The following is a 13,893-nucleotide window of genomic DNA, read 5'->3' as shown; positions in this document are numbered from 1 at the left end:
ATAAGAAGTTTTTGTGCTTAGATCACATTGATTGTCAGAGGATGAGTCCCGAACAGGGAATCAGCCAAGAGTAGGTAATGGCAGTGGAGGGTAGGGTAGACATATGTTCTTAGACAATTCATGCAATCACTTTGATTTCAAGTTTCATTGGTTATTGTAGAAATCCAGTGGGGTCACAGGTTCAATAGATCTTAATAAGCTATACCTACCTGTACAACATAGGCATCAATGAAGCTTTCTTTTAATCATAATGCTTACACTATGGAGGGAAGCACAGTTGGGGAGACAAACAGGCCTGAGATCAGATGTCAGCTTCTTTATTTACTTCTTTCACAATCTCTGTCCTTAAACATTAGTCATGAGAATGAAGGCAGGGGCAGTCTCAGTATCATTGGGAAGGGTGCATTTGCACATTATCAGAATGTGATTTGTCAACATGGATTGCATTTTAAAAGGCACAGTCCTTTTATTTAGTAATCCCACTATAAGAAATTGACCCTGTAAATGTATTGACAACTGTTTACAAAGGTCTTTATACCGGAATGCTTATTACAGCATTTTTTTATAGTAGCAAAAAACTGGGAACAAATGACATTTTGTAGATCATTATAAGAGGATCAGCTAAATCATTTTTGAACCATTCTTTGAACTTAAAAATGAATAGAGAGTGCATTTAAAAAGATATGAAGAAATAATATGTAGCCATTCAAACAATGAGATAGAAAATAAAAGTTTGAAATTTCTGTTATTAAATGTCAAAAGCCTCAGAGAGAATGTTGTGTATAGGATAATCACCTTCACAGCATAAATTATATATATGATATATATAAGTATATTTTGTAGTTCTAAATTATATATAAGTCGTTTATATATAAATTATAGATGAATATTATAAATATATCTATGCTTGTATAAGCATAAAACAATTTCAGAAAGCATTTTGGGAACGAATCAAAAGAAACTCTTACCACGGGTCTCCTGGGTGTCTCAGTCTGCTGAGCCACCAACTCTTGGTTTTGTTTTTTGTTTTTCTTTTTACCAACTCTTGGTGTTGATAGGTCATGATCTCAGGGTCATGGGATCTAGTCCTGCATTGGTTCCGTGCTGAGTGTGTAGTCTGCTTGTCATTCTTCTTCTGATCCTCCCCTTCTCATGCTCTTTCTCTCTCTTTCTCTCTCTCTCTCTTTCTCAAATAAATAAATAAAATCTTCAAAAGAAGAAAAATAAACTGTTACCAGCATTTATTATAGAGAAATAAACTAGGTTAGTGAATTAAGTAATTACACTGTGTGTATAGTGTGTATGTTTTCTTGTGTGTATTTATACAAAATTGTATGCACAAAAAATTTTGTACATATATGTGTATATGTATAAATATATGTGTATATATATCTATAATTTAACCACCTGGATAACCCCTGGGCATGTGTGTCTGTATGTGTATGTAAATAATCTGAGTGGTAAAATTTTGGAGCATTTTTGCTTTTTGTTTTAATTAAAATTAATAAATTTACTTTAAAAACAAAAATACAAACAAATAAATAATACAAGAGGCATAATAATATTGTCCTGCCAAGCTATAATTAGTAATTTGTGTGTAAAAAGTGTATATGTGAAGATGTAATATGATAATAATATAACATGTATAAAAAATAGAAAGTGTGGGACTGATAACATAGATGATAGAATGATTGCTCCTCTTTTTTCACTTCAGCTTCTTCTCTGGGAGTTAAAATACCTGTCAATATGTATTTTTTTATAGTTGTGCCTTTAATGTTTTAATGTTTCTTTCTTATCACCTAACAAGAAAACAGTGGAACATAGTGGAACGTTCAAAGCATGTCATACATTCATTCATTTAAATAAGTAGATACTAGGTAGACAATTCTCCTATATGCTGGGAATGCAAAGATGACTAATATATTCCCCATCCTTGAGAAGTTTACATTCAGGTGAGAATCCCATATATGAAAGTATTACATTGAGTGTGCTCTGTGTGAGTACTCATGACATCAAGAGAAAAATAACAAAACGGAGGCACAAAGCAAGGCAAAACTTCTCAGATGGGCTGCACTTACACTTGAAGCATGCTAGCTAGTGATAGAATCACAAGTCAGTCTCACATGCTGGGGTGAGGCATTTAAAACCAGTTCTTTAGCAGCACCCAGCCAAAGACCATTTTGAAGCCTAGAAATGAGGTGATTCATTTCTTCTATAGAGAGATCCAGTGATCAATAATTTTTTAATTGAAAACATTTTTTTAAAGATTTTATTTATTTATTCAAGAAACACACACACAGCGAGAGAGAGAGAGAGAGAGAGGCAGAGACACAGACAGAGGGAGAAGCAGGCTCCATGCAGGGAGCCCAACATGGGACTCGAACCCGGGACTCCAGGATCACGCCCTGGGCTGAAGTTAGGAGCCAAACCACTGAGTCACCCAGGGATCCCCCCAAAAAATTCTTTTTAATTAAGCGGGCTCCATGCCCAATGTGGTGTTTGAACTCACAACCCTGATGTCAAGAGTCACATACTCTACTGACTGAGCCAGCCAGGTGCCCTGAATCATCAATAATTTGGCAGCTAGTTAGTAAGAGAGAGGTCAATTCTGTTAGAGATATCTTTGGGGAAGTGATTACAATAGCGTGGGTGAGAGAAGGCAGTGTTCGGAGCTAAGGAAATAGCAGTGGACATGGAGCAAGGCTTAGATTGGCAGGTGTTTAGGACATAGCTTAGACAGAAATAATTGGATACATGGAGTACAGTCAGCGATGGCTTGGGATGCCAAGCAAGGACAGTTGGATACTTTGTGGTGCTGTTAGTTGAGAAAGAATTCAGGACAAAGTCTGGGAAGGCTAGGGTAGTGAAGAACCACTAGTGCAGACACCAGAGTGTGAGGCACCATGTTGTTCCTTGACTAGAAATGATGGTGGGCAGGGCGTCACACATGGCCGCAGCTCGGTGTGACTTAGGTGTGAAGTCCTCCATGACTTCTCTTAGAAAAAAGGGCTGGACATTTCAATTTAGTTGTTGATAAAACCGATGAGAAGGAAAGCAAGAATGAGTAACACACATTTGAAGAGCAGACAAAAGAAAAACTAGTGGAGGAAGCAGACGTGTGCTAAGATAAGTGGCATGTACTCCTGTTAGAAATAAAAACACCCATGACTTCAGATGTGAATCATTTTCCTTTTTGAAATGAGACTTAGCCCTTTCAAAATCCAGAAACATTATGGAACACCTTCTGCTCTTAATTGGCTGCTAGCTGCTCTACATAATTAAATACCACTCACTGCCCTTAAAATTTGATGCACCCTCTAGCAACCTTCATTTTAAATCTGTTCTTAACCAAGATTTCCTGGTTAAAGGAGGGCTTTTATTTTTTAAATAACCGATTCTTAAAAGCTTTTATTTCTGCCAGAGCAAAACGCTTCTAGAATAATTTTTTAAACACTTCCCTGAGATTTTTCAGGCACAGTCCTACAATGCTCCAAGACAAAAATATTGTTTTCTTGAAACTCTGGAAGGGTCTCAAGCACCCCACTCCCGAGAACTAATACCAGAGAGTAGAGGGGGGGAAATGTCATGGCCAAGACTTTCATGGCCCTCCGGAGAGCTGTTGCAAAAGATAATATGATATGAACCTTATCTCAACCTCAATAACCCCTGTCTTGCTGGGATCAATAAAACACGGAAAACCTTCAGAGTATCCAGGGTGGAATTTAATATTGGCCTCTAAGGGCGTTCCTTTGTCCAGCCCACAGAGCTTTCAGCAAATTCATTGGCACATAAAAACTTTTTCTCATAGATTTTTCTTTAGCATACAAAAGCTTCCAATTCCAACAAAACCTCTTTCAGCAAAATGTCACGTGAATGAGTTTCTCTGCAGTCAAAGCAGCCAGAATGCTCATTAAATTGCTAAGCAGTTAATTCTAGAGCTTCAGATCTGAAAGATAACTTACTTATGGGACAAAACGCATCCTTTCCAGTGACTTCTTTTCTATTTTCTACCTGAAAATGATGCACTTTGGGGAATTTTTTTTTTTCAATAAGAGTTCATTTCCCTTAGAAAAATCTCCCTATGTGCTGTCAGTGGTTGTGCATTCTACTGAAACCCGCAGCATTAGGAGGGAGCTGAGGCAGTGTCTGGACAGGATGCTACATTCCAAATCCAAACACCAAGGTTTTAAAATGACCCACTGTATTGGATTATTCTTTCTACCGACACCTCGATGCATGCAGAGAAGACTGTTGATATGCAGGAAAATTGCAATGTAGCTGAAGTACAGAAACCTTTAAGTAAACTGCCTAAATGTGAGTCAGTTGGAAAAGAAGAAGGAAGTTTGGAAGGATTTTTTTTTTTTAAAGTAGGAGAGAGAGAGTTATATCCTCAGTTCTATTTAGTTTGGATCCAGAATAGCACTCGAATATAAATTAAGATTGATGTACCAGAAAGTCGTTAATGATTAATGGAAACATAAGAAGTTATATAAGAAGAAGGAGGAGGGGGGAGGAGAAAGAAGACAAGAGGAAGAAATACAGTAGACTTTGTGAAAAGGTCAATTTTAGACATTTGGCTTAATTCCCTGTGTGTCTCTCCTGTCTCTCCTACCGTTTAGTGAAGACTGGTATATGCTAGTGCAAGGATACAAGAATATCCTTCAAAAGACAGACCAGAAGTGCATGGGAGCAGGAGCAGCCCGTTTACCTCTTCATCTGCGCTAGACAAGGCTGTAAGGATAGTGGGTTGTTTCCTGAGCACCCTTAAGGCACAGTTCCTAAACCATGAACGTCCTTGGTAGGAGGATGCATTAAAGAAAAAATTACTCATGACACTTGTTAAAATGGTAAGACAGACGTTATTCAGGATTATCATGATAGGTACAGGGACCACAGATGTGGGGCTTTGTGATAGGGGAGAGAGATTGGGTCAATTCTAAACAGAACAAGGAAAAACGGAAATTCACGGCGGTGATGCAGAGTGGAGGGGGGGTTAGGGGATAGAAAATTTCTAAGAGAAATTAGGGCTAAGAGTAGATTCCGGCTAAACTGACCTGGCAGGATCCTTGCTGAAGACAAGACCAGGATGGTCAAGATGTCACCTGGGAGTGGTGGAGAAAGAGAAACCCAGTCAGAGGGATGCTTGGGTGGCTCAGTGGTTGAACATCTGCCTTTGGCTCAGGTCATGATTCTGGGGTCCAGGGACCGAGTCCCATGCTCCCTGTAGGGAGCCTGCTTCTCCCTCTGCTTGTGTCTCTGCCTCCCCCACCCCCCGTCTCTCATGAATAAATAAATAAAATCTCTTAAAAAGAGAGAGACAGAGAGAGAGAGAGAAACTCGATCAGATACGGAGGGTGATCAGACCCAGATGGTGGAGATTTCTGGCTATACCAGCCTGGACAATACAAGGACAGACGCAGAAGTGTGAAGGATGAGGCCTAGTTAGGAAGAGGTCAGAGGAAGCCGACTGAAGTTTCTGCTAAAGGGGAGACTACTTGTCAGGTTGGAGGAAGAGTCAGCGTTCAAGTATCACGAGAAATGAACCTTCTTTCTCCTGCATATGGGGTAATGCCTCTTCCAAGAAATGAGGTTGGGGCAGGCGAAGTTCCAGCTGCTTCTACTGGCCTGATGTGCTCCCCTTCAGCTCTTTGTTTCTGCCATGACAGGGGATGAGTGTAGAGGTTAGATGCTGTTTATTGGCCTAATGGTAAGCCATCCAGCAACTGACTGACCAGAAGTCCGAGCAGTGAACAGGACTGCTCCTTCACATACTGCTCGTTCTTTCTTTCTTTCTTTCTTTCTTTCTTTCTTTCTTTCTTTCTTTCTTTCTTTCTTTCTTTCTCTTTCTTTCTTTCTTTCTTTCTTCTCTTTCTTTTTCTTTCTTTCTTTCTTCTCTCTTCTTTCTTTCTTTCTTTCTTTCTTTCTTTCTTTCTTTCTTTCTTCTTTTTCTCTTTCTTTCCTTTCTTTCTTTCTTTCTTTCTTTCTTTCTTTCTTTCTTTCTTTCTTTCTTCTTCTTTTCTTTCTTCTTCTTCTTCTTTTTTTTGGTTCCCATTTTCCTGTCTAGTAAGTCCCAAGTATTCCAGCTCCTCAGAGAGGAGATTATTTCCAGATTTCCCTAAAATAGGGATTTGCTGCCCTCCTTCACTCCCTGAGAAGCCTTTCTACTTTTCATCCCAGGAAACGGTTCATTGTGTAGGCCAACCTGGGCTTGCCCAGGCCTGAGGCCCTGTGGCCAGCACCAGGAAATTGAAATTCCTCAGCAGTTCTGTCCCTGTAATAAAACTATTTTTCCTGAAATTGATTGCTTGCTCTCCTGGAGACCTAAGTCATTTCTCCTGGCCACACTGGTTCTCTAGCGCATACTGGTTATCACTGTGATCTTAAGAGAGATTGTTTCTGTGTTAAAAAGAAAAAAGCAGAGATAGCGGCATCCCCAGTCCTTCACTAATGACTTGGCATGAATTTCTTTTTTTTTTTAATTTTTTTTTTTTTATTTTATGATAGTCACACACACACAGAGAGAGAGAGAGGCAGAGACATAGGCAGAGGGAGAAGCAGGCTCCATGCACCGGGAGCCCGACGTGGGATTCGATCCAGGGTCTCCAGGATCGCGCCCTGGGCCAAAGGCAGGCGCCAAACCGCTGCACCACCCAGGGATCCCTAATTTCTTATGTTAACAAAGAGGCAAGACTTTTGCCTGATACCTTTCTTTTCTGTGATTCTTCAGCCGAAACAGAACTAGTGCTTTCGAGTTGTTGTTCAATATTTATTCGGCATCCGCCTAGAATAGGAGCATAAAAGCTGGGTCCTGCTGTCTCACAACTCGGAACATGGCAAAGGAAATAAGACATGATGAGCAAATAATGCCATGTAAAAGGAATGTGAAAATGAAACTCAAATTTCAGTATTCGTAAATAAAATGGCATTAGACCAGCCGTGCACACTTGTGTTCTTACAGTCTGTGGTTGCTTTCCCAGCGCCAGGGAGAATGGAAGTGTCCAGAAAGAGACAAAGTGATTGTAAGGCCTAAAATATTTACTATCTGACCCTTTGCTGAAAAAAATTTGCCAACTTCTCTATGAATTACACAGACTGATCACGAGTGTTTAATACTATAAACTTTTCTAGCTCTTTGAAAATGGATGATATGATGTTAGCCCTACAAAATCTCTGTGAATTAGGAAAGTAGGTATCATTATCTTCATATGACAGCCAGGGAAGCTGTTGTAATAGATCCCATATTAAAGAGGCTCAGTGTAGCTGCCAGGCAAGAAGCGCATCAGGAAGATGACTCATCCTTCCCAAAAACCTAAACCATGCCCCTCTGTTTTGCAAGCTTCAAACTGGAGTGCAAAATCCTCCTGCACTCCTTTCTGTACTCAATCCCTCCTTCCCCCACCCCCCATGGCTACTCTCCACCTCACCCTGGGTAACAAATGAGAAATTTTGAGGACTATTGAGCACTATAAATTTTCACAGCAGGGCTGCTTCTCAGCCCAGGAACTTGGGTAATTGTCACACATTGGTAAAATTCATAGGAGACAATTGCCCTCAAATCAACAATTCCATCTGCAAGATGCTGTTGGGGGTGGGGAAGGATAAGAATCCTGTCCTCAGTGCTGTGTAAAGACTTAAGAATTTTAACTCACTCTTAAATAATGCCTGCACACATTTTTGGCCTTTTGAAAAAGGTTCCTTATGTGTTGTTTTGTATTGGCTTCTCACCATTATGCTTTTAAAGCTACACTTACATTAAAATACTGGAAGGAAATAAAATGAATGTAAAAAAAAAATGTCATTTTTGGGTGCAGAGATAATGGGTTTTGTTCCTAAGGGTCTTTTTCCCACATTTTCCACAAACAACATGTTTATTCTAAAGAGTGTATTAAATATATAAACATACATACACATATATTTGCTTATTTAATGGGACTCTTGGAAAGACTATCTCCTTCACCAAACCAGAGACAGATTCCCAGAGTCCTCATTTTGACTATGTATTGCTTTGCACCTTGTCCTCCACCTGGCTAGCCCAGTTTTAGAACAAATCCTGTAAGTCAGTTTAGTGAGATATCTGATCACGGTAGAAATAGCTGATCACTCTAGGGAATGTGATTGTATTCCACATCCCTTACCTATCTTTGATATGTCAAAGATCACTCTGGCTTCTCTTCAGCAAGATGCCTGTTAAGTTAGTCTAGCAAGAAGTCCATACCCTCAATGTCTTCTCTTAGTCATTTCCTATCCACTGACCCTGACCCCTGCCTCTGCTCCTTGGCTCTAAATCCCTCCTTGTCCTTGTATTTGGAGTTGGACTCCACCTGTCTCCCAGACTGCAGCAGTCTCAACACCTACTGAATAGTCTTAACACCTACTGACACAATCTTGTATAAAGTCTTCTTTACCATCTTAACAAGTGTCAGAATAATTTTTTTCTTTAACATCCTCAGAAGACCCTAATTTGTTTTAGTTATCTCACAACACATTCCTAAAGGAGCCTGAAAGCCCTGTTTCAGCTAGACTTATTTTATCCAGAATTTTTTAATTAAAACATCTGCCTTCCCCACTTCTCTGTCTTTGCTAACAGCATCCAACCATGTGAAACTCCTTTTGCCTCTATTAACAGTATTTCAAAGAAATTTAATTATAACAAGTTCTTTTCTTTAGCTTTCTTGAACTATTTCATGAAACTAATATTTGTTGTCTTTGCTCACAAGGACAACTATCCTTCCCCACATCCTGTCAGTTACAATTAGGGAGTCAATTATTGTGTCAGACTCAGATTGAAGACAATAGTTGAGGACAATTTTAGCCTGGATAAATTGCAAAATCAGTTCATGGAGACCCAGTCCTGGATTTCGATGCCATTGTTATTTAGCTCCAAACAAGCTTCTCAGGTGAGAACATAAGTTATTTTTTTCTGCGAAATGTGCCACTTCAACAGTCTAGTGTTTAGCGCTTGGTAAATATCTTCCAAGCTCAAATGCTCAAAAAGTAAGATGGGAAGAGAGTGGCAAGTGTAGAGCTAAGTGTAGGTCTATGTATAATCTCTACAAGGTTGAGATAAGGAAGCTGTAGTCTTAAGGGTGCCACTGATAGAATTAATACAGTTTCTCACTGCAAGAGAGACAGTAGATCTGGGCCAGGAAGGGCTGTCACAAGTAGGTCAACTGGGTAACAAAAAGAGACATAGGATCACCTAAAGAACATTAAAAAGCTTGCTCTGCTGCAACATACATCTCAAGCCAGCCTAAACGCAATATTGGAAACCTCACTATCCTAAATTATTTCCTTGTAAAGACATCATGACACGAATAGCCCCAGTTAAAATTCAATTAATTTCTTAAGTGGAAGAAACATTAAACCATCATTCATTGAAATTCAAGAAACATTTGGAGTGCCTGCTGTAAGTACAGTTTGTGCTAAATTCTGTGAGGGATGGTCAATAACGTACAAGGTAGCCGGCAAGTTAGGCACATTAAACCTTGCATCTTGATGGACTCATGTGTATTTCTTAGTTTTTTCACCTCATTGTGAACTGATAGTGGCATTTGTATACAACAGATAGTTGTGTACAGTTTAGGGCCAGCACTGCACTTTGGACAGCCTTGTCCATACTCAAAATTAACAACTTGGGCTGCACATTAAAAATATCTGAGGAATTTTTAAAAATACCCACCCTTAGTCCCCATGTCAAACTCATTAGCTCTCTGGGAATGAAGCATGCATGGGCTTCTTCAGTATTTTCAGCATGCCAGAAGAGTGAGATTCTTTAAGCCTAAAAACTTACAAAAGGCTTCAGGGACTCTCTACAATCCCTGGATGAGCAGATACTTGCCTTTTCATTTCACACAATTTGTTACAAACAAATGTACAGTGATGACTCCTGTAAGCCTTGTTAGAGAATTATTCTTGAGTGAGCTAATTCTTTTGTGTTGACTAAGCTAGGCATTAATATTTAGACGATAGCCAGCTAATAAATGGTTCAGATAACTATAGAAGTATCTTTGAGTCTTTTACAATTTCTCATTGTCTTTTTTCCAGTTGAAGCAATCCATGGTCATTGTAAAACATTCGGACAACATAGAATAATTAAAGGAGGAAAAAAGATCACCCATAATCTGACTATCCAAAAGACAGCCACTGCTAAGATAGTGGTATATTACTTTCCAGATAGACACTTTTGCACAAACACACACACATTTTGAAATTATCATCTACATAGAATACTGTATCTTTTTATAAATGCCATCATCTCAAGAATATTATCATGTTAATACTCATGATTGGGTTTACTATAATTTATTTAACCAATTCTTTATTGTTAAACACTTGAGATTATGTAGTTTACCCTCATGATACCAGTAATACTGGAACGATCATTTCATACATGTAACAAATCTTTATTACAGTATAACTGCTTTTTGAGATTTCCTACAAATAACATCATTGGCTCAAAGGGTATGAACATTTTGCCATTCTTTTTACACACTTTCTTTTTTTCTATAGGTTTTCAATTTTACCCTTTCTCTAGCGTGGGAGGAGTACATATTTTCTTTTATTTTTAAGACTTTATTTATTTATTCATGAGAGACACACAGAGAGAGGCAGAGATATAGAGGGAGAAGCAGGCTCCTCACAGGGAGCCCAATGTGGGATTGGATCCCCGGACCCGGGATCATGCCCTGAGCCAAAGGCAGATGCTCAATTGCTGAGCCACCCAGGCATCCCAGGAGTACATATTTTCTGAACTCCTAGAGCACTGAGTAGTATTCTTTAAACTTTTGCTGAGTGATATCTGACTTTTGTTTTAATTTGCATCTCTGAGTACTAGTATAGCGAAATACATTAATAGTGATGCTACTGCTGCTGGTGATGATGAGGAGGGTATTGATGATAGACACAATGATGCATTGGTCTGCTTGTAAGTGCTTTCGTCTATTTAGTTTACCTTACTCTTTCTCTTTAAGTCTCTGAGTAAAATTGATCAGAACCTGTGGAAAAACTCTCTTCAATATTTCCTTTGAGGTATAAGCTTCTATCAAATATTTTCAAGTTCTTATAATACAGTGTCTTTACAATGCCTCTAAATAACTACTGCAATAATAAACTGGGGTGAGAAGTGCGGGCTCATGGGAACTCTTGCACTGAACAAAATAGGGAAAGAGAACAGCTAACCTTGCCCTAAGATATTAGACTATCTCAGTTACACTAGCATCCCTAGGAAGAAATACACCATCTAGCAACATGACATCGCTTCAGAATTGACGTTAGGGAGTACTTAAAACTGAAAGCCAGAGAGTTACACACATCAAGGGTCTGTGTGGGTTATGTGAAGCAAAATGCAGGCTAATGAATCATGATAAGTATTGTACATAATAAAAACATGATACAAAGAACAGGCAAATGAAAGCTCTGTAGGACTGACCACCTGTCTCATTTCCATTGAACATCTGGGCTCCACCATTGGTATATCTGGGCCATGTGAGGCTGAATGTGGCAAAGAGATAGGGCTTTGGCAAGGTTGTACTCCCCGCCCCCAACTGGCACAACTGGACAATTTTTAAGAACTGATCGAGATTTCCTGTTTGGAGATAGTATTTGTGATATTACTGGGCAGCATTTGATCTGACATCCAACTGTCAAAAGATAAACAAGAAAGAAAGAAAGAGTGGGAACCATTCCACAGATGTTAGATAAATTTCTCAAATGCCCCTAGGACCACCTAACGTCCAGGTATTTTTTCTTTTGTGTCCGTGAGGGATATATTTTGCTTTAAAACACATGTCTCTAAATCACAGGCTTTATATTTCTATATGCTTTACTCTACCATCCCATACCCCAGTTGCTGTTATCCTCAATAAACTATCTCCATATTGCTTTTGGCATTTTAAAATTGAGATATAATTGACATATATTATGAAATTAGTTTTTAGGATACAATATCTCAGAGAATTTTGTTTTGCTTTGTTTTGTCAATTTAGTTACTAATTGCCTTTTCTCACCTGAATCCAGCACATGATGGCTGATTCCAAGTGACTGCGTCTTTTAGGAATCATTGATGAGTGAGAGAGAACAACAACAAAAACTATCTATTTGAAGATGGGCAAAAAAAAGACTGCAGAAATTTGGGCTTTTCCTTCCTATTTAAAATAAATCTTTTATCCATCATAGGATATGATATAAAGTGGGATATCGTTACTTTTTAAGACAAACCAGATACTGTGAACCTTCTGCTGATTAGAATTCTTCTATGGGCTCCTCTTATCTGCAGAAAAACACCAAACTCCTTGACTTATTCAGATAGGTCTCACAACTTGGTCCAAGCATATGATGTCTCTACTCATGTCTCACTGCCCTACTGTTTGCCCATTCGTTTTGAATACTCAAATTACCAAATCCTTTTACACCTCCAAGTTCCATTGGTGCTATTTGGGTATCCAAGAAAACTCTTCTTTCTTCTTTATATCTTGGAGGATTCTTTCTCCCCTTAAATATTCTGGTAAAAATTATTTCTTTGTTCCCTGTTCATACACATCCCTTCTCCTCCACTCAGTCATGCCTTTTCCTACATTCCTTCCGTTATGTGTACCTGTCAGTATTAGACCTACCAATCTGTGTAACAATTATTTACTGGTTTTTCAAAAATGAAGTTTTTTCAGTAAAGCTCTGCATATGGCATTGTACTCCACAAGAAAGGAATTTCAAATAGATATCCTCTTAGTCCTCAGATTACTTAGAATTTAATGACCAAAAGAGAGTCACGGAAAAGTAATAGTACACTATCTGCAAGCGAAGGTATTAGGAATTTTAACACAAAGCTCTGTCAATTCTAAAGCCACATATCTGTTGGCTTAGTCATAATTTAGCACTGAAAAATGCTCCAAATATGCTCCTGTAAATATCTGAGTGTTTTTCATTAAAGATTATTCCCTGTAACATTATTGTCATCACCAACATCACTAAAGTCATTTCTCCTTTGGAAAGGGGAAGGGTAACAAAAAAAAAAAAAAAACTCCAGAGAATTTTATTTTGGGTTATTTACAAAAAGTTATGGTGACTCCATCACAAAACCTATTGCATGTGAACTCCATAACCTCATTAAGGAATACAATTTGAGGAAATCCACAATATATGATGATTACTAAAAATCACACAATACAATCTCTGTGATGGCCTGAGACAATTTACTGGAAAAATCTACAATGGAGGTGAAACAAATACAAACATTGTTTGAAGAAAATAACCTGTTTAGTCAGTGAATGCATGCAGTTCAATGTAACGGATTGTGTATACTTTAGATCAGCTTACCAAATCACACATGATGGAGCCATCTTCACCAGACCCACGCTCTGAAAGATCGTTAAAGCCTAAAAGCTTTTATCCGAGTACATTGAATCTCTTCAAAAGCTATATGGGGAGGCTCTTGTCAAGTATTTTTTTAAATCTCATTTTCTTAATTCCTATAATTTTGTAGCTTTATCTTGAAAGTTAGAAAATAAAATGTTTCTGTTCCCTAACTTTCCTTCCCTTTGGAAATATTCCTTTTCTAGGTCTTGATTGTTGCCACCATCTAGCTAGGATTCTGTTTTTGCCTTTCTAGCATAAAGAACTATGGAGAAGAGGTGGAGCTGGCATGCTGTGTTATGTGGAGTGGTGCCAGAGCTTTGCGCTTGGTAAATGTTGAAGGAGAAGTTGGAGAGATGGATGGACATCAGAAGGCAAATGTCAGGCAAAGTAGGTCAACAAATTACTGTTGCCTATTTTTTTTAATATTTTGGATCAAAATCATAAGGGTGCGATTGAAATTGTCCTTCAGACTAGAGATGAGCATAAGAGGGCAACAGGGAGAGAAAGGAGGAGGGGTAATTCCCAGAAACAATGAGGTATTTC

This window comes from Nyctereutes procyonoides, unplaced genomic scaffold (assembly GCF_905146905.1).
Source record: "Nyctereutes procyonoides isolate TBG_1078 unplaced genomic scaffold, NYPRO_anot_genome, whole genome shotgun sequence".
Classification (NCBI taxonomy): Eukaryota; Metazoa; Chordata; class Mammalia; order Carnivora; family Canidae; genus Nyctereutes; species Nyctereutes procyonoides.
This window is presented reverse-complemented; position numbering follows the sequence as displayed.